The sequence below is a fragment of the Labeo rohita genome, chromosome 2 (assembly GCF_022985175.1).
Source record: "Labeo rohita strain BAU-BD-2019 chromosome 2, IGBB_LRoh.1.0, whole genome shotgun sequence".
NCBI lineage: Eukaryota > Metazoa > Chordata > Actinopteri > Cypriniformes > Cyprinidae > Labeo > Labeo rohita.
Window position 1 is genome coordinate 4,276,018 of NC_066870.1, and position 23,107 is coordinate 4,299,124.

Consider the following 23,107-nt stretch of genomic DNA (forward strand, 5'->3'; position numbering starts at 1 on the left):
ACTATAGGATTATACAAGATGGTTCTAGCCTAAAAAAACAAGCTTTTTTAAACGCTATTTGAGCATAAGAAACAACATAGATGGGGCAGTTCATATCAGATTTTGTTGCTGATTTGAAATGTGTAACGTAACTGCGACTTCAGCGAGCTGTTTTTGAGATTCCAGGATTCCCTGGATTCCCAGGATTTAGATAGAAATTGGTCTTGTTTGAGCTGCCCGGAGGCATTGCAAATATGGCTGCCAAGTGAATAGACTTTTCTTGAAAGGGACTTTTAGGGATTTTACTCTGGTGAATGCACATTGGATACTGACACAAAAGAAAAAAATTGTTTTCTTTGAGAACAAAAGTATTCTCATAGCTTCATAACATTACAGTTGATCAACTGATGACACATGGACTATTTTAACAATGTCCTTACTACTTTTTGGGCCTTGAACGTGTCAATTGGGTTGCTGTCTATGCAGGGTCAGAAAGCTCTCAGATTTCATCAAAAATATCTTAATTTGTGTTCTAAAGATGAACAAAGGTCTTACCATGGAACAACATGAGGGTGAGTAATTAATGACAGAATTTTCATTTTTTGGGGGTGAACTATTCACTTAAGGGCTGTCTCAATCGCAAAATCTTTCTAGGACACTGGAACGTTCGCTACCTAAAAAAAATTTACAATGCACTGTGAAAATCAGGGAGCATTGATATGCATAAATTACACAAGCCAACTAAATACACATTATAGCACACAATAGATTTTTTTTAAAAGGATAAGCCATTATTTCATTATATTCCAGCATAAACACACATCACTAGACTGTAAACACAATCTAGCTAGCATTTATAATTCATTTATGGCTGAAATGCTGCAAGCATAATGATCAAAATAATTTTCATAATGTACTTAAAGGCTAAAAACAATGTCAGAAAAATATCATTCCTTCTACAGGGACCGGGAAGGGACATGTTATGCCCTCTGGAGGATTTGGACCAGGGATGGCTGGAATGGCCATGGAGTGCCTCAGCTTTTCCACAGTGAGGGGAGAACCAGTCATTCACATACTCAATGTAATGGAGTAGTGAACAACTGAAGTCTCCCATGGGCGTTATATATAGGATGTGATTGTCCAGTTGGCTCCAGAAGCACATCTTCAACATGTTCTCATTCCAGTCAAACTGGTGGCATAACTCCAAAAAATGCTCAAAAACTCAAACCAAAAAAATGACATAATGAGTAACCATGGAAACTAATGACATGAGGGTTTGCTCAGAGGAAAAAGCTAAAACACAGACTAGATGTGACAATATCCAGACCAGATAGCAGACCTGTGCAATGGAACGACCACAGCACAGCAAAGAATCTAGACAGATCCTTAGCAAAGACCTCAAAGACTAGACGAGTTCTCAGCACAGATCCCTATGGCCAGCTATGAAAGTGTCAGCTAAGACCACAACAACAAAGGCTTGAACAAGAAAGATGTTCATAGTGTTTACAGTTATTGATAAGACAGTCATCTACTGCCTAAACAGTAGCTCTACCTTCATATTTCGACCTGTTAGACACTCCTTTCCCACCTAATGCCAGTGTGACATGCAGATGCTTTTTAAAAAAATAACATCAATCTGCAAATCTGACTTGTGAAGCAGCCTGGAATCATAAATCACAGTTGCTGATCCTTGGTCTGATGGCCTCCAATGGTCCTGGTGGTCCCAAGTCCAGTGTTTCTCCTTTGTGGAGGTCTCCATCTCTGCCAACCCTCCAAAGATATTGTGGTCCACAAGTGGTCTCTTCTGCCAGCTCCTGCATTGTGGTCTCTTCCAATGGCTCGTCTGCCACACAGTGGTTTCTTCCCGTGCCTGCACTGCCATTTTTTCTGTTTTGTCGTCCTGTGTTTGAGACTTTTTTCCATCTTATCTTCATCTGTTTATAGTTTAGTTGTCATTATCTGCGTGTATATACTGTATGGCCCGCTGGTTGTTCATTAAGTTGTTTGCTTTTGTCTTGACAGTGCTTATGTTAAACTGTTGCATTTTGGTTTGTTTATCTCGTGATATTGGATTCTTTCATTGTATAAATAAAGACTGCTAACAAATAGATCCTTGCCTCAACTTTACTCCCTTCTGGACCAAGCAGTGACTAGTGTAAAGCTGAAAGAAAACCTCTACTTTCCTTTAAAGGCTGATTGACTGATGATGTGATAGAGGTACTAAAAAAAAAAAAAATAACGAATGGACTGTGCTTCAAGTGTGTATATGCAAAATCCTTAAAATAACCTATCATGAGCTAAAACAATAAGAGGTACAATGTTCTTCATAATAATCAAATATACTGTGCAAAGGAGCACTGTGAATACATTCAAGACACTTCTCAGAGCTCTGTCTATTCCTAAAAACTCAATAGTGCCTATAGGTTCCTATGAATGAATTTCCTATGGTGTTTTTTTTTTTCTCAGGTGGTAACAGGATGTGCAGTTTTTTTGTCAGACAATTGTGTCTGCAATGAAGCAGCACACTCTCTCACTACGCACAAATCAAGTTATTTCCGAACTCTGGTTTATTTTAGGTCACAGCTGAATTGTTCCTAAACAAGACCCTAAGGACAAAACTCGGCCACAAAATTTCAGTCAAAGCTCATCCCACGGGTATGTCTGACAAAGATTGTTCAGAACGTGATCCAACACATAACTGAGTCTTTAGCTGTTTTAAAAACAAAGGAATATTACAGTAAACATTACAAAATCATATTAAAATAACAAAATATCAACAACAACAAAAAACTCAATAGTAGAAAATATTTTTACTATTTGAAAAATTCTTTACAACGCATGACATTTAATATAATATATATATATATATATAAAAAGATCAAATTTTGACAGGAAATGGTCAGTTATTTGTAATAACATGCATATTTTAAATGTTAAATGCCTTAGAAAAACACTACAACTTTGGGTGATGCTGCATTGATTGATTGTTGCATGTACTAGCAGTTTATACTGTTTTGTAGCACTTACTATTCGATTCTATATTTGTATAATTTCATTTTTATTTTTTTAGGAATTATTTACTGTTTTACTTATTTAAATATAAATGATATATTCTCTTAACCAACCCATAAACATAAACAATAACCATCCTGAAACCTTTTAACCTAATTTGTTTTATATTCTGGTTATTCCCTATTTTCTGGTTTTACATTCATTTTTCCCACCATCATTTTTCAAAATGAAGTAAGCTATTTTCTGTTTTCTGCAAGACTTCTATTTTATTAGGTATTCTCATCTAGTGTGTGACCAGCTTAACAAAGTGCGGTAAGCAGTAAAACTGTTTCCACTACAAGATATTGTGTTTATAATTGCGATAATAAATTACAGCAATGGTAACAAATATCAAGCAGCACAATGAATTGTTTTTGCACTGCTAAAATAACTAGAAGAGGCTGACACCAAAAGTCGTAAGTCCTTGATCACTTGCATTCTATATGGAGCTGCTTTATTATTTACTTTTTTTTCCTGTTGCTTGGGCTGTTGTAGAAAATATTGCAAATGAAAGAGCAATATGAAATAGCAATGCAATAAACTATGGCTGTGTAACAAACAGTCAGATTACCAATAGGTATTATGGAGTTGGATCTCAAAATAACTCATATATCATACAGAGCTGTGTAAGGTGGGGCTGTGATGCTGTGAAATCAGAATCATGTTACATTATGGTATATAGAGCTCTCTGGAATATGTGTACACTCACTCCCTGTGTCAAAATTAAGGGGTCAAAAAGGATCCAGTTCATGGAAATCTCAAATTCATTTCTATCGGATGTAAAGTCTAAGAGAGCAAGAACAACCAAGGGGTGGAGCTTAGCAAAGCATCAGTTAAAACATACATTTGGAAAGGTTTGCCAAAAAACAGTTTCTCCCTAGAGTATATGAACTGGCCCCTGTTCGTGTTTTTAACATGCCATTCCCTAATGTGGGACTTGCCATCTCCCATACCATCTGAACCGGCAGGAATGGCTGCCACAGGCTCACATTGTGTATCTTAGAGGAAAGCAAGGATAACTGGACACAGATGGTACTCACTATTCATGGAACCTCATAGCCTGAGACACCTCAGGGAAAATAGGTGTTTGGTTGAGTGGATCTTTTCAAAGGAACGTGTAAAAAAAGAAAAGAAAAAAAAAGTGTGCAGTCTTTCAACGTAATTAAAGGCTCAGTGATTAGTGATTTGAGCTTGAAATTAAATAAGCCATTTTGTTCAAGTTTGCTCAGTGTAATTGATGGTATGTTTTCAGCTGGGGTAAAGAGTACAACATGTCAGTCATATAACAACATGTAAAGGTAGTCGTTTATTTAGGTCAATTAAGGTAAGGTCATGTCGAGTTCAATTATGGTTATGCATTTCTAGTCACTCATTTGCCACTCAAATCATTATCAGTCAATGAAAAATAAGTGCCATTGTTACAACTACATTTTACATCACACTCTTAAAAATAAAGGTTTTTTATTGGCATTAATGGTTCTATGAAGAATCTTGAATGTCCGTGGAAACTTTCAAATGCAGAAAAGGTTCTTTATAGTCTGAAAAATATTCTTTAGATTTTTAAAATGTTCTTCAAAATTGTTCTTTCAGGAACTGTTCACTGAAAGGTTCTTTGGGGAACAAAAATGGTTCTTCTATGGCATCACTGCAAAAACGCCCTTTTGGAAACTTTATTTTTAAGAGCGTACATTCAACATTGTTCATGATTTTATTTCTTCAGTCTCAGTTGTGTAATCAAAAGACTTTGGCATACTGGCCCGAAAAGTTGTCTGGAGGATATCATTTAAACACTTAAACAAAAGTAAGCCATTGAAATGCACATAAACATGCACTTCATAAATATATGTCAAAGGATGACTACAGGAGGTAGTCAAATAAAGTTAATATTACAGATGAGATTAGAAACAGATGATTCTGTTGTAAATCTTTGCATATCTTTGTACATAAGGTCTAAATCCTAGGCAGTTACAGCACTTTGTGAATATGTGTGGTATTTGTTTGATCCATAAGGCTGCAAACACAGACAAAATTAAGGAAAATTTGAAACAGAAATGTATGCAATGTGCAACTAAACACAAAAATTGTCACAATCAATTCAGTGAGGTGAATCATGCTCACCTAACTGTGTTTGATTTGCCATAGAATTAAGCAAGGAAACATGCCCTTAATTAATGAACAAAATGAGATGGCAGTAGCTTTGTCAATTTAAGCAAACCTTTCACTCAATCAGCAGTCTTCAATGAAGCAGCTTGAGCTAAATTTAAATCATTTTAACTGTACAGAGAATAGGGCTGCACGATTATGACAAAAATCATAATTGTCGATTATTCCCTTGAAATTGTAATTTCGATTATTAATTACGATTATCAAAATTTACATTGAATGATGTTTTGAATAGCTATATACCATTGTCTGAAGCAACTGCATGCCACATTTTTATATATAGTTTCTTCTTCAAATATAAAAAATGTAAGTATTTAAAAATAAAAACAATGAGGAAAAAAACCTTAAGATAACCTGTAGGAAAAATACACACACTCTCTCACACACAAACATACATCTCAAGAGAGCAGAATAATGCAAGTAGATTTTTTTTTTGTTTTTGTTTTTGTTTTGTTTTGTTTTGTTTGTTTTTGTAATTGTGCCTTTGAACAATTACATAATTGTGGCATCTGTAATTGTAATCACGATCAGAAATGTGATTAATTGTGCAGCCCTAACAGAGAATGTGCATAAAATAATTAAAGGACTATGAATTTTGTGATAAAAATGAATTTTATTAAACATTTTTGGTTATCTACATTTGTATGTTAACAGTCTAGAATGAAATTATGAATGATGTTATACTGAAAATGTGTTAATGTACCTTCAGATATGACTTGTAATGGTCTTGTAATTAAATCATGTAAAACACATATTCTATATTTAAAAATGTAAAATGTATCAATGTATGAGACCAATTAGTTTATTTTCATTTAAACCTCGAAATAAACAAACAATTAAACAGTTTGTTTTAAAAAATGAAAAACAGTATATTGGGGGAAAGTACACTTTAAAAAAAAATATATAGAAAATTTGATAAATCACCATTAGCTTACTTTTTACAGTGGGCAACATTAAATTCCAAATGTAACTATTTCTCTTACAAAATAAATACGTTAAACAGCATTTACTGGCGATTTTTAGATCGCTAATATCATCACACGTGTTATAGGCTACGAGGAAATAACATACGGACCTTGGGAAGTTGCGGCAAGGAAACACCTCCAGAAGACGCGCGCTCCATCCGGTCATAACTTTCCGCCAAACTGCGGCGACCTCTCAGCATTCCGCTTCAGGTGCGCATAGTGAAGTGCTCGCCTATCCACAGTCTGCTGGAATCGTGCTCCATTATCATCTATCAGCCACAGTAAACGCTCCGCATCCCGTGTGCCCATTGTAGACCGCACACGAGAGACCGTCAGTCTCATTCTCGCCTCACACTCCTCTCTGACTCCAGCTTGTTTTGCACCCACCGTCAAAGAGCAAGTATAAAGAGAAGAAAAAAAAAACTTTGAGGGAAAGAGTTCCCCTGGCTATTGGCCCTGAATCAAGGGTTTAAACTCCCAGACTGACTGCTGGCGTGTTCCAGCACAAATGCCATGACGACCTCACACGCTGCTCTGTGCAGTCACAGTAAAACCACTTGAATATGGTAAACGGAGTAGGTTTACCATATTAAAAGTGTCAGTGACAAATCGACTGGCCTGTAGAGTGTTCTACGGAGAAGGTTAATTACTTATAAATGCTGTTTAATTTACAGAGGAACAAAACCTAAATATAGAATGTTCAACACTAACTGATTAATCAACTATTTTCAATAAGATTTAATAAATATAAAGTGTTTATGCGCCTGTCATTTTATGCTCTCCTGTGTGTCATAATATTTAGAGGTTCTGCCCAGACTAGGAGTTAGAGATAGGATGGAAAGACATGTTGTGTCTTTTCCGATATGCGTGGACATTTGCACACTCTTCAAAAAAGATTGAAATTACTAAAATGTATTTTTGCATTAACCAATGAACCTCAACTGATTTTCCAGCTTCTCACAACCTAAAATGTGACCCTGGACCACAAAACCAGTCTTAAGTCGCTGGGGTATATTTGTAGCAATAGCCAAAAATACATTGCATGGGTCAAAATTATTGATTTTCCTTTTATGGCAAAAATCATTGGGAAATTAAGTAAAGGTCATGTTCCATAAAGACATTTTGTAAAATTCCTACTGTAAATACATGAAAACTTAATTTTTGATTAGTAATATGCATTATTAAGAACTGCATTTGGACAACTTTAAAGGCAATTTTCTCAATATTTTGATTTTTTGCACCCTCAGAATATTGCCCTATCCTAACAAACCATACATCATTGGACAGCTTATTTATTCAGCTTTCAGATGATGTATAGTTCTCAATTTTGAAAAATTGACCCTTATGACTGGTTTTGTGATCCAGGGTCACAAATATAATGTAATGACATAATGTGACCTTAGACGCAGCCATGCTCATTCAGTATCATCAAAACACCCAAACAGCTGATCAGTGATATGCTACGCTTCAGTCACTTTCATGTACTGCCTGAGATCCGTTACTAACTGACTTGTGCTCATCTGCAAAACTTCTCAAATGCTTCATCTCTGAGCCTTCCCATCACATCATTTGTCCTCCTCCGAGTCCAGGTATAACACTGGTGATCGTGAACTATTGGTTGTCAAGCTGGCCTTGGAAAAGCAGAGGCACTGGTTGGACGGAGCTCAACACGCATTCCTGGTCTGGACAGATCATTGCAACCTGGAGTACCTCCAACAAGCCAAACGTTGAATCCTTATTAGGTTCGATGAGCTTCTTTCTTTGACCAGTTCGATTTCAACTTGTCTTACCGCCCAGGCACCAAGAAAAACCAGTTGCTCTCTCCAAACAATTCTCTTCTATTATTAAGGAGGTCCCATCATTCATGCACCTCAAATAGTGCAACCCATGTACTTTTTCATTAAGAAGCAAATTTGCATTGTGTAATTGATTTCAGGGGCTTTTTTATTAAAGGGGCATTGTTCATAGTTATCTTATATATTTAATGTCTATATGTTGCCTTTTATGTTAAATAGTTATTCAAGTATATATCAAGGTCAACAAAATCATCTTTACACTGCAAAGGTGGCACAGGCTAGGGCTGCAATATTATGACAAAAATTAAGACTTCACATTAGTTATCTTAGTAGCATGAAAAACAAAACAGTTATTCAAACTGGGAATAAAGTGAGCAATTAACATTCCCCATCCCTAAAGCGGTCAATGACTTTAATCATGACTTTAGTTTAATATTGTGAGGGCATTTTTTCATATTGCTGCCATTTTTGCCCTAATCACGGGTTATATCCATCCCTGCAGAAAACTAAAATTTTATATGTTCCGTGTATGTCCGACTATACTTGAAGAAAATTATCATGTGGATATATTATAATTTTACTTTGCAGCACAGCAGAAGTTATACAGTATGTTATTAGTCTGTATAACCCTGTACCTCCAACAGTACAAAATGCAGAAAGACAGAAACAAATCTTAATATCTTCTTGTGTTATGTAATGGTTTTAATTTGTTCCGCTCGTCACAGCTCTACTGAAGAAAGGCTGTTGTCTAGAGGGAGTGCCTTACTATCTCATTCGCTATGACAGAGCATTGTATGGTTAGTGAGCAGAAAACTATCAGTGGACTTCCATGGACATGTGTGTTCTTAAGCCTCTGTAGACTGGATGTGCAGCCCACCCACTCAGATGGGCCGTTGGCCTTTATCCTCCAGAGGCCATGCCTCTCTGGCCACTTCCATATCAGAACACATTGCAAATGCCATACAGCCCTCATCAGTCATTCTCAAGATAAGTGTCTGCTTAAACTTCATAGCAATTTAGGTACAGCACCCACTGAGGTCAGCTCTTATAGATCAGATGATAGAGTCATATGAGAGCACATGTGCCATTGGGCCAAAATCTGTATGTCTCCAAAAATGTAAACAAAAGCTTTTTCTGTATATGCAATCAACATAATCTTTGAAATCATTTTACATGCAATCACCAGTCATGATCAGAGAAGACATTTAATAGATATCTTAGTCAATCTGTGACTATATAAAAATAAATAAATTCAAAGTTCTTAAATTAATAGTTATTACTATTTTCATCTGCTAAAAGAGACAATAGGTAACACAACTCGCTTAGAGCAAATCCAGCCACTCTGGGAGTCTATGGCAGCCCACAGAACTGCTTGCGAGAAAGTTATGAAATTCTGAGTTGAATGCATGTCGAAATTAAAATTTTGACATGTCAAAATATTTTGCATCTTGAATTTTGCAAAAAACAAAATCAAATCATCCTATATGGTTTGTCCAAATTTTACCAAAATGGGCTCTTTAGATAAATCTTTAGATAATGCTAGCAAAAAATTATCGAAAGCTTTTTCATATACCAAAAGCGTATTAACAAATTTGACTATAATTTGTGCAAAAATGGACATGAGGCTATATTTTCGCAATGTTTTAGTAGATTCTTTAGTAGATTAAGCAAACTTGGTTATCTACTTTTTTTTTTTTTACTCATCCTAGATTTTCAAAAAAGGCTTAGATCATCTTCAGAGCATTCTGACAGACAGTTATCAAAAGCTTTCTGATATACCAAACCACTTTTATAAAGCATGTTAACAAAATTAACAAAGTTTGTGCAAAAATGGACATGAGACTATATCTCCACAATGCTTTAGTGTATTCTGACCAAACTTGGTACGTTATACCAAGCATGACCTGAGGGCGCATGAGTAGTTTTGGCACAGCGCCACCAAAAATCATGAGGATAATTTTGTCAGATTCTGAGTGGTATACCGAATCAAACGATACCAAATTTTCCCATGTCAGCCATTTTGAATGTGGACCATTTCAAATTTTGTAGTAAAATGCTTTTTCAAACACTTGAACCTTATTGAGCTGTTTTGGGGAAAGTTATGAAATTTGGCAAATGGAAAGAAGACAGTCTCAAAGTTAACCATAGCGAATTTGGAGTTTCTAACTCAAACTCTCTAGGGCCACCAACAGGCCAAATTTGCACTTATGTTTCTGCTAATAACTTTTGATCTGTAAGGTCTAAAAACAAAGTTCTTTATCCTCTGATTCCTTCTCATATCATGTTGAATGCATACCAAAAATTTATAAAGGTCAAAATTTTTTAGCAATTTTATATTTTTTCAAAAAAACTACTTTTTTGAACTTCTCCTAGACGGTTTTCCAGTTTTCACCAAAATCGGCTCAGATTGTCTCTTTAAATAATGCTGGCAAAAAGTGGCAAAAAGTTATCTTTTTGATATAGCAAACCGCTTTTGTAAAGCATGTTAACGGATTTGACTAAATTTGTGCAAAAATGGACATGAGGCTATATCTTCGTAATGCTGTAACAGATTCTGACCAAACTTGGAGTGATCTTGTTAGATTTTGAGTGGCATTCCAAATCAAATGATGTCAAATTTTCTTATGTCAGCCATTTTGAGTGTGGATAATTTTGAATTTCATAGCAATTTGCTATCTTTTTCAAACATTAGCGTATTGTTATGAATCATAGAAATTTGGCACACGAATAAAAGACAGTCTCAGTATTAACCAGAGCGAATTTGGAGTCTCTTCCTCAAACTCTGTAGCGCCACCAACAGTCCAGATTTGCACATATGTTTCTGCTTAGAATTTTTGATCTGTAAGGTCTAAAAACAGAATTCTTATTTTGCTCTGATTCCTTGGCTTGTATTGTGTTGAATGCACACCAAAAATTGAATTTCCACACGTCAAAATTTTTCGCAATTTTGAATTTTTAAAAAAATCTGCTTTTTTTTGGTACTCATCCTAGATTTTCAAAAATGGCTTAGATCATCTTCAGAGCATTCTGACAGACAGTTATCAAAAGCTTTCTGATATACCAAACCACTTTCATAAAGCGTGTTAACAAATTTAACAAAGTTTGTGCAAAAATGGACATGAAACTATATCTCCACAATGCTTCAGTGGATTCTGACCAAACTTGGTATGTGTAATAACGAGCATGACCTGAGGGCTTATGAGTTGTTTCGACACAGTGCCACCTACTGGTCAAAAGATATTAAGAAAAATTACATTTTTGCTTATAACCTCTGATCAGTTTGGCCAAAAATCCTAAGACTGTTCAGAGTTACATAATTACAGACAGGTGTGTTGAAGCAGGGTTGGAGAACCCTGGTCTTTATTGGGTAATTAAATACAGTTACTTACCTCTGTATTTTACATCTGTTGTGTTTAGCCTGTTGAACTGTATTTATCAGGGACTTCATTTCATACCTCACTACTGCACTTTAATTAGTTTCAGTGGTGCTGTGGCAACATCATCTGTCCTTAAAGCTAGTTCGGTAGCTTTTTTAAGTCAGAATGATGCAGTTGGACTGGCTGATGAAGTGAGCAACCAGCATGAGCTCTTTCTAATGTCAACTTCAGTTTCTCCAAAAATCTTAAAGCTGAAGGGGGTGGTTTTAGGTCACAGATGTCAGGGTTTATGTAATAAATCAAGTTCAACTGAGAAGTGCCCTCAGAGAAACACTTGACAGAAAACCGCCATTTAAACAACAAGCAAGTCCTTCCAAAGAACTACATCCATATACTGACTCTCTCTCAGTCACAGACAAACACACACACACATATATACACACTGGATGGACCCATCAGCTGGTGTGGCGGCTAACCTATAGGCATTTTTTGTTGTGGCAGTCTCATTTGGTTACATCTCCTCATTGAGCCAGACTTAGGGCTGCCTTTGGGTGAATGCCACTTACACAGAGTTTGATGAAAACATGAATCTACTGAGGTGACTTAGAACAACTGCCCAAAGGTTCATGCCAAAGAAACTTGCCTCAGAAGTCTGAAGTCTCTTGTTCAGATAGCGCTGTAATCAAGCGCAGAAGGACATCGCGGGAACATCACACAAATTACAAACTAATGTAGCTACATCTACCACCAACTCAGCATGCTGTGTGGTGTGTGGCAGAACCCCTCAAAGTACAGTATGTGGTTTAAAAATCTGGCATTATATATACCAGTTAAGTAAATAAGTAATTTATAAGTAAATATTTTGTGTGATCTCCCTTTGGTTTTAAAAGAGACTTTCCCAGGTATTAAGGTAGTTTGTTTCTAAGGCTCAAAGCATCTTGGAGTTTTCCTCTGCGTCTTTTAATGCAATCCTAGATAAATCCCCTTGATCAAAATATTACAGTATGCCACTTAGTGTATGCATAATTTTTTTAGCTATTGTCGCATGGATTTCAGACTGAAATGATATCTACAATATTTAACAATGCTATTAAATAAGGTCACATTTGAATTTGCACTTGCATAAGGCATTGTTGTGTATAATATTTCAGTATTATAAAGAACTATGTTTAATGTAAATGGATACAAACACAACAGTATAATTGTAACATTTTTAATTTGAAAATTTATTTAATAAATGTTTGACCATATTATAAAATATTTCTATTTCACTGTATTATGTGAAAATATTATTTACTTCAATGTCAAATATACTGAACGATTTTCATGAAGCGTAAAATGTAAAAATGTAAAGATTAAATAATGGCCAAAAGAAATATTTGAAGCACTGTACTTGCACTGAAAACTGGCTAAAACATTACTTTCCCCTCCAAAGATGATAGTAACTTGTTTCATAATAACTTAATATTACATTTTATTGAAAGATTACAAAGAAAAACATTGATTCTCTTTGGGCTATTATACACTAATGTACTGTTTACAATTAGATTAAATGTCCAATTTGATTTTATGTTGACTTTTCAGTGCTTTTTGTCATATTACCAATGAGCTTTTGTACTTTTCTGACATTTCAAGTGGGAAATATGGAAAATATGTATATGTCTACCCTGGAAAAGTATAAAGGACAGTAATAGCAATTTAGTTATTCTCCTACAAAGCATAACTGCTGAAGGGAATTATTTTCCTGTCTGGTCAGTGATTCATGAAAGGCTTCACTTTCCTTGCAAAGAAGCGTATAAAGTGTCAATATAATTGTCTGGATAAAAATGGTTTCATCATGAGATTGATTTATGACTGTCAGTGTGTAAACTGTCGGCCATATTTCAGACATTAACTATTAAAACATGTAAACTGTAAAAGACATTTAGAATACACAGATAACTTACTGAACTTTGTTGTTCAAGGCATCTTGCTTTTTTATAACTCAACATTTGCAGATGTCAAATGACAGGGAAAAAATATGTGAGAGATTTTCCTGGATAAGAATCTTTTTTCCATTTCCTTTAGTCCAGCTGAAGTTAAAAACAATATTTCATAAAGAGCAGTTTAACAGACACAGGCTGTTCCATTTTCCAAAGCTAGGTCTGATTTTGACAGTCACAGATAAATACATGCATTGCATAGTAAACACAAAAACAAATAATAGTATTAGTAGATGAAACTTTTACATATTCCGAAGAAAATGTGAGTGTTCGCCAATGCAGAACTCACCACCACAGGTTTATTGTGTATATATGTTATATTTCTAAGGTGTTCTGAGTGTGTTTAGCATGTTTGTAGTCAATATTTTGGTCTCTAGACATGGCACAGGTTCTTCCTTCATTGTAAGTCTATGGATTTTGTTTAAAGCGAGACACCAGACACCAGAACTTGTAGAGCTTACAGCTGTTGCATGCATGCCAACACAATCATAGACGCTGCGCTCGTCGTATGGAATAGTTTTTAACACTCATCTTCAGCAAGCCTGAGGTTATTTCTCTTTTACACGATCTTGTCAAAACTGCCCATGTAATGCGGGGGGTGAGGCGAAGCCTAAGGACTCTTCTTCACTCCCCGGGTCACTGGGGTTGTAATAGTAACAGAGAGCCAGATCTCCTCCTCAGAGGCCCAGCAGAGCTGCAGCATTCTGGGTGAACTCAGCCAACTCACACCCCAGGCCTCCCCATTGCTCTGACAGCAATAACAGCCATTACTGACCAAGATTATTACACTCACAAGTATTATCTCATGGGATCATATATGTCATGAAATGAGCGGTAGATATGTGCATAATTTATGCAGTAATACTTCTACTGATAAAAATATTGACAGGCATGCTGGTCCCACAATATTTGATAGTAGCTCTTGAGAAACTACTATTATGTAAGCAGAAGCCTTGTGTACTGGAAAGTACTTGGAATTGGAATTTAAAGCATGCATCATGCCATTGGTTAGATTTATATAATATGATTATCAGGCCTCGCACAAACTTGTGAACTCAGCTTGAGTGCATGATCATTAAAGCAAACATGAGAATCTCAAATTTCTAAAGAAAATACACTTTATATTCAACTTTTCACTCAAATTGTGAATCTATTTTCTAACTTCTAACTATATTTGCCACATGACAAATATATGAAAATAATAAATAATAGAAGCATAAATAATAGAAAAATAAAATATTGTTTTATCAGGCTTTTCCGTTTCTTTCTTCTTCTTTTTAAAGAATTAAATTTGTCATTGCATTTCATCACATATACTCACAAATATGTGACCCTGGACCACAAAACCAGTCATAAGGGTCATTTTTTGGAAAATTTATAAATTTGAAGATTTATAGATCTGAAATAAATAACCTCTCCATTGATGTATGGTTTGTTAGGATAGGATAATATTTGGCTGAGATACAACTACTTGAAAATTTGGAATCTGACGGTGCAAAAAAAAATCTAAATATTGAGAAAATCGCCTTTAAAGTTGTCCAAATGAAGTTCTTAGCAATGCATATTACTAATAAAAATATATTAATATATTTACAGTAGGAAATTTACAAAATATCTTCATGGAACATGATCTTTACTTAATATCCGAATGATTTTTTCATAATTTTGACCGATACAATGTATTGTTGGCTATTGCTACAAATACACCTGTGCTAGTTATGGCTGTTTTTGCGGTCCAGCGTCACATTTATCAATAGTATCAGAATTTGCAACAGTACTATTTTTTGAGACCACTAGATGGCAGGGCTGTAAAATTTAGATAAACTTTTAGGGAAGACCCCTGTTCATCATGGCCTTAGAGTGACTTTGCAGTTTTCCATGTAAATAAATTTAACGGCTTCAATCTGTGCTGCTTTAGAAAGATTCATAACCAAAAAAAAAATAATAATAATTAATTAATCAAATTACTGATTTAGCTAAATAAAGACACTAAATGTGTGTGAAGAACTGTGTGACCTGTACTGTAGTACATCTCATAAACAAATAACCTCACTGATCAATCCCTAAAATCCCCATGGTTGAGTAATTAAATGAAAACTATATTAGCATTTGACATAGCAGTCCTTATATGCTGCAAATGACCACATCCAGAACATTTCAACAGACTTGTTGACTTGTCATAAGACACTGTCTGGATATATTCCAGTTAATGGTTCATGAAGTTCAACTAATCTTTAAAGGAAGCTTGGAAATGACCCATTGTCTCTTTATCTGCATAGACTCTAAATCCTAAGCTACATTCACATTTGAGACCCTGGACCACCAAACCAGTCATAAGTAGCACGGGTATATTTGTAGCAATAAGCAAAAATACATTGTATGGGTCAAAATGACAAATTTTTCTTTAATACCAAAAATCATTAGGATATTACGTAAAGATAAAGTTCCATGAAGGTTTTTTGTAAATTTCCTACCATAAATATATCAAAATTTAATTTTCGATTAGTAATATGCATTGCAAAGAACTGTATTTGGACAACTTTAAAGGCGATTTTCTCAATATTTTGATTTTTTTGCAATCTCAGATTCCAGATTTTCAAATAGTTGTATCTCAGCCAAATATTGCCCTATCCTAACAAACCATACATTAATGGAAAGCTTATTTATTCAGATGTATGAATGTATAAATCTCAATTTAAAAAAAAAAAAAGTACCCTTATGACCGGTTCTGGATCACCTTTATATAACACACTTGGCTCCTATTTTCCTATTACAATTTAATATTTCATTCTGTTTGGTGACTTTTGGTGCCAACTCATTGTGGTGCCAATGTCTCGTTGAATTATTACTCAACATATTTACTTTGTTTTCCATGGGGAAGTTTTCTAAATATACTGTGAATCAAAATGATCATAACATACACAACAAACACATCATAAAGTAATCATAAACAACGGACTTCAATTGTGTCCCCGATTTTGAACTTCCAAAATGTAGTTTAAATGCAGCTTCAAAAGGCTGCATTTAACAAAAATGCAAAAGCGCGTGTAGCACAGGCTCTTGGATGCGCACTCACGACACTACGTGCTATTGAATCACGTAGAAAGGTCACATGGAATGTAGGTGGATCTACAGACCCAGTGTCTACAAAGCGAACGCACGAAGACTAAGAAAGTACAAGTAAGTCAAATGCTGTTTACAAACAAAAAGCTACAATGATGTCGGACTATTCTGAAGTTGTAGGAGAAAATAAGATGGAGTTTTTCACCATACTCTACCTTTTTTAGCCGGAGTACACAGACAATGAACTTAGACGTGATTCGTAGTAGTGATGGGAAGTTCGGATCATTTTACCGACTCGGACCTTTGAGTCTCGTTCAGCAAAATGAACAAATCTTTTTTCGAGTCATTTCATTCATTTTAGCAAAATATAATTAAAATGTTACGTGTTACTTCCCTAACACATCTACTGCTTACACAAACGTTGATCACACTACAAACAAGACAAAACTATAATGCTATAAGAAACAGAAAAGATTCATTCATTGTTTACCTGAGTCATTAGTCTATGATTAGCTCACCTCACCTCTTATCTGACAAGTTTTCATTTTTGAGGTGTTTGTTCATCATGTGACAGCCCCATAAGATGAACGAATGATTAGAAAAACCCGAAGACTCGAAACAGGTGAACTAATTCCAGTACAGAACCTAATAGGATGTTGCGCATACGCCACTGAATGAATCACTCCCCCGAGACGACTCACTCTTCCCGGGTCACATTAAAGATCCGTTCAAAATGAACGAATCATTCAAGAACGTGCATCCCAGAGCCTGTGATACACGAGCTGTTGTGCTTAAAAGGTATACAAATTTTTATTTTTCGAAAAAAATGAATGATCGTCTCACTAGATAAGACCCTTCTTCCTCGGTTGGGATCATTTAGAGCCTTTTGAAGCTGCATTTAAGCTACATTTTGGAAGTTCAAAATCGGGGGGCACAACTGAAGTCCATTAAATGAAGAAAAATCCTGAAATGTTTTCCTCAAAAACCATAATTTCTTTACAACTGAAGACAGAAAGACATGAACATCTTGGATGACAAGGGGGTGAGTAAATTATTTGTAAATTATTGTTCTGGAAGTGGACTACTCCTTAAAGGTCCAGTTCTCGCTATTAACAAACCTTTAATTACTGCTTTTGCCTCAGTAAACTTCTAATTTGCTGCTTATTGATAGTTAATAAGATACTTGTTAAGTTCAGGTATTGGGTAGGATTAGGGATGTAGATAATGGTCATGCAGAATAGGTGCTTTATAAGTACTAATAAACAGCCAGTATGTTAATAATAGGCATGCTAATATGTAACTAGTTAATAGTGATAATTGTTCACTATACTAAAGTGTTACAAATAGTGGAGCCTCAAAAGTGTAATATCAAAAGCTCATTGGCTTCTGCTTGATTTGTCACCAATTCCAGCATGCTGTGTTTCCACTGACATTGAGATCTTATGAGTCAGAGTTAAATCTGTTTGGCTCTCGTGCTCTGCTGTTCTGCAGCTCTGTCATGGTCTAATTGTATAATGGCAAAATTTAGTTGTGATGATTAATGATTAACAGAATCTCAGCCTTTTGAGATCTCATTTGAATTAGGGTCTGATTAAATTAATAATGGGATTAAAATGTATTTGATTCGATTTTTTCCAATAGATTTATGTGCAGGAAACCTTCACCCACGTGTTGTATGTAAACAAGAAATGCTGGTATAAACTTTGTCTTGTAGATGTGGGAGCCAATCCAAATAAAGTTGAGAATTTAAACTTGCCACATGTTTTCCCTTGAAAAGGTCAAAAGCCTCATTTCCTAGTTTATCTTATTAAAATGCCATCTATGTAACGCAAGCCTACAGAATATATACAGTAAATCTATCCTTATATATACAGCAACCCTAAAATATTAGGGTATACACTTAAGCCACACCTAATGATGTATGAATGTTATTACATGAGATACAAAGTATTTCAAAGCGAACACATGCATAAGCACATATATCAAGCAAACATTTCTCAAACAACCAATAGTTCATAGCTTGCTTTTAACATAAGCCTGTCATCTTATGTGAGGCTTTCTAGTCAAATGCATGCAAAGAAATAAACTATACTGTTTAAGTCAGTGTCAATAGCTGATGCTACATGCGAGCATATATGCGAGTGCTCCCGCCGGCGGGTTAGCCGACCCCAGGACGTTAATCTACAGAGTGACTGCCAGTTTTTCAAAATGATTGCTGACTTGAATTTAACGAATCAACAAGGACCATGTTTCAGATAAATTTCTTCTTATCTGTTCTACTCAAGAAAAAAGCAACTGACATCTTGGATGGCCTGAGGGTGAGTAAATTAACAGCAAGTTTTAATTTTCGATGACCTATCTCTTTAAGGTTCAGAATTCTTTTTGAAACTGTCTCCAACACTATAGAAAGAACAAAAGCAGGATGGAAAAGTCTCAGGCATCTACATCATAAAGAAAGACCCAGCACTTAAAAGCACAGAGCCTACTGGTAGAGGGGCTCTTATATTTAAAATGATCTACATAAGCAAATAACAAGCCATCGGCCATACATGAGGCAAAGGATGAAAGAGAAAGAACCAAAAGAAGCAATGGGCTGTCTTGCTTGAAGTGAATGAGATCCACCACTGTCATGCCGAACCCTGTGGTTTCAGGATATAGCCTCCATTCTACCAGCCTCAACCCATGCCTCAAGTGAAGATCTGCTCCCAAATTCAACTGACCTAGGATATGCACAGCCCTTAGTGACAAAAACTTATTCTGCACCCAAACAAGTGTGTGCTAACCTCCATATGAGGGCAGACACATTTCCCCTTGACAGTGTATGCATGAGACTACTGATATGTTGTGACTTTTGAATGTCCGGAAGGAAATATCTCAAAACTAGAAAAAAGGCAATCTTTCCAGGCAATTTGTGTGCAATGTGAGATGATCGCCCTTCTAAACTAGACTGGGTGAACTTTATAAACATTAAACAAACCTACTGATGAGGCATCTGTCTAATCATCTTGTATTGACTAACTCCACTCAAAAGTCAAAAACTGCAATTGTTTCCAAGGTAAAAGGGTCAGACAGCATCTGCGCTTAACCTTTATTACAAAATGAGGATCCCAACAGGGATGTACTCCTTAACTGAAGCGGACCTATATGAAGTAAGCCCTAATAGAAAAAAACAAAAACAAAACAGTGAAGCCATTGCCCTGAGACCCCAAAATCTACAACCAGACATATAAGAATGTCTTGTCCTGTTCTGACTGGATCGAAGAGGAGTAGATACAAGCAGCAGACAGTTGCTTTTGCATAGTGCATAAGTTCAGTTCCACATGCATTATAACAGTTTGAGTGCTACATTTCATCAAAGACTGTTTTGTGATTCTGTCACAATAAATGTAAGAGGCTATTATTGAATAACTGGGTAGCACAAAGTATACTGGATTTAACAGTAAACCATTCATTTACTTCTTATTCAGCTGAGGCAATTGCAGGATTTGAATTTTTGTGTCTACCTGAGCATAGGCATATTTCTTGCCTAAAGTGCGAGAAAGAAATTTTTCTTTTAACAACAATTACCATTAATGTTTGTCAGTTATATATGTATAGCAGTGGCATTTTTCTTCAGAAGAGGCAGGGGATGCAGAGTCTCCTCAAAATATTGGATGAGGCACAAAAATAAAACAGCGCCAAATATAACATTAAAAAGTATATAAATCACTTATTATTCTAAAAGCAGGTAAAGTTACAGCAGGAGTATGCGTCTTTCTCACCACCCCTGAGCTCATTGAGTTTCAGTTTTGATGGTGGGGTAATTGGCTAGTTGTATAATTCTGCTATCTTAGATTTCCGGTCTAGCGAGTGTGTGCGCAGATGCTTCCGGTTTTCCTAAACGCTGGTTTAGAGAGCCGGAGAAATCTATATGTTTACAGGATTTATAATATCACTTAAAATGCAAATTTCTACACTGCTATTATTACTATGCTATACAGCAGTAAACATTTGAAGTAGATCAAAAACTTTCATCAAACTTGTCCTATAATCAAAACAATACATATTCATGTCTTAGGACAACTTTGATGAACTTTTTTTGATTCACTTCAAATGTTGACTACTGTATATGTTAACTGAGCCAGTGGCATTTGAAATGTATGTATGTTTGGGTCAGGTGAATGAATGAAATACACTAACAAGTTAATCACTACTGTTTACGAAATGAAAGTTAAACTCATGATGTGTACACACAGCTACACAATGTCATTTTTTCCCTTGCCAATTATGTAAATGTACAAATTACTTCTTTCTCGAAAATGTTTGTATTATTGACCTGAAGTTCATTTACCTAGTGAGACACAGATTAATTGTAAAGATTTGTTTAATTTGTTAATAAATGCAAAAAAAATAATAATAATTTTTTAAATCGCAAAAATATATGCATAAACCAGGGATGCAGATGTCTCCGATCGTCTAGTTTGACAGTTGCAAACCTTATGATCTTATAAACAGCAGTCAGAACACAATCAACTGGTTCGTGTATGGATGAAGAGATCCCGTGGGTTATTAATAACCACTGCAGCTGCCACATAATCAACAGAAGAAAGAATAAAGCAATCTTTGTGTTGTATCTTGATGAATTTCCACACAGAGGTACGCAATACTATAAGGAGGATGTTTTCTCTGGTCTTTGATATACCACTATTCGCTATTTATTTTGAAAAACACTAGTTATATCTATCTAGCTAAGTTTCACTGTACAGTAAATGCAAGCGCCGCAAAGACCGGAAGTAAGTATGCACACACTCGCGTTGCCGAAGCTCACCGATGCCATCTTGTGCACCGAGCCAACTGAGAATGAATAGGGAAAGTCACGTGAGTGCCTCCATCGCGATATGATTGGATATGTCTGGTTATGTTCGGCTGTGATTGGTTGATGTGATAAATCCCGCCTCCTGTGTTAGTGCGCATTCCGCGTTAGCAAATCAGTCTGACTGAAGAATATAACGGCGTCGACTGGAAGACTATTTTAAAAAAGAAGGAAACAACGCACACATTTAGACACAACCACTTTGTCACGTCAAAATAAGACTTAAAATGACATAAAAACATGATCTGTGCCATATAGTTTTTAGTGAGTAATCAGCTTGGTGAAATTTAAAGCAAATATCCCTGTCTTTGACCAATATTTATCGAGCTTTGATAACTGATGATCTGAAAAATAATAAAAAGTTAACTATTAAAAAGAACAGCTGAACATAAGTTCAGAAATAAAATATGTAAAATAAAGTTGTTACTGCCTTGAGTGTAACTTGATGAGATTCATACTCGGCTTGAGTAAATACAATGTTGATTACATTGAAAGACAGACAAAAATACCATAAAAGCTCAACAAGTAGAACTCTTGAACCTGCTTAAGCACCCCTTGGGAATCACTGCTCTAAATAAGCATTAAAAATGTTATGATTGTAGTATCCAAAGTATACCTCCTTCATGGGATGTTGCCCGGGTACTATTTATGATCTCAGTATAAACAACAGTAAAACCTCTGTTGTAGTGCCATGATATCAGTTTACTAAGTGCTTATTAGACGTCCAAACAGTGAGAATGCTTCTACTTTGATGTAATATTTGAGTCAATCTGTTTCTGAATGTTGAACCATCTGCTCACAGTGAAGGCCATGACTATCATGCTTGTGCCTGGCACTGTCAGGCCACACAGGAAGAAGAAGAAGCCGGTGCTGTTACAGTTTGGACTGCGTTATAGGGTACGTTTACATGACGTTTACATGTACTGAAAACTGAAAACTGTTGCGATTTAAAGTTTTGCATACAGACCTGTCCCTGTCAAAACCCTCTCAAAGCAACCCTCACTGACGTGGATATAGAAAAGCAACAGAAAACGCTGTATTAGGCATTATACTTTGTAAAGAAACACTACCCACCTGAGCACATACCTAGACCAAACACGTAATACACATGTGGATGACATCACCATTAAAAAAAAAAAAAAAATTTTTTTGTTTGCACTGAGAACTTGCATTTCGAAACACGTTTTCAAAAGTTTGTGTTTTCAGGTGAATAGTGAACAGTCAAAACACATACAATTTTTAGTTAAAAACGGTTTTGTGTAAAGACCCTCATTATTTGTAAAGAATAACTCCAGTATGACAACACTGTCATAAACAATACTGTGCTTTTAGTGAGATTGTAGTATTTGATATTATTTTTAGCATAGGCAAAAAGGTACAGAATAACACTGCCTTGGTACCTTTGTGCTGTTTGATCTGTCCCAGATGAGTAAACGACTCTCTGGTCAATCAGTTCACAGACCAAGGTCACAGTTGTTGTTCAAAGACCACATTTGGCTACACCACAGTAAAGCACTTGTTGCACACACTAGAGATTTACACTCAAGTGAACTGTGATAAGAACAATCAGGTTAACTTAGGTAAAAATTTGTCAACCATAGGCACTGAAATTAACTTTAAATTACATTTAAATTACATGCACATATTTTTTAAGGTTGTTAACAATGTGAAAATTTTACTGAGCAGCTTTAAATGATAGAAGTACCAACCAGTTGAAATAAAATAAGTTTTATTTAAATGTTTTATTTATTTATTTATGTTTTTGTTTATTTTTTAAGTAATTATATATTTATGTTTTTATTGTTAGCTAATTAAAATGATTGCGTAAATAGTATTAATTAAAATCATAGTGCAGTTTGCATCAACCAGGTGTGAATTG

The 23,107-nt window shown here is 35.5% G+C and overlaps 1 protein-coding gene across 2 annotated transcripts in view; it reads right to left on the reverse strand.

The window, feature by feature from the left end:
• The window catches only part of gjc2 (gap junction protein gamma 2), a 29,844-nt gene that overhangs the window by 6,357 nt on the left and 380 nt on the right, over positions 1-23,107 (reverse strand). The window contains exon 2 of one of the 2 annotated variants that reach the window (XM_051095694.1): positions 6,269-6,529. The exons of the other annotated variant lie outside the window; for it this stretch is intronic. The gene's annotated coding sequence lies outside the window, so the exon portion shown is untranslated. The remainder of the gene's footprint in view (positions 1-6,268; positions 6,530-23,107) is intronic. 2 annotated transcript variants of the gene reach the window in all.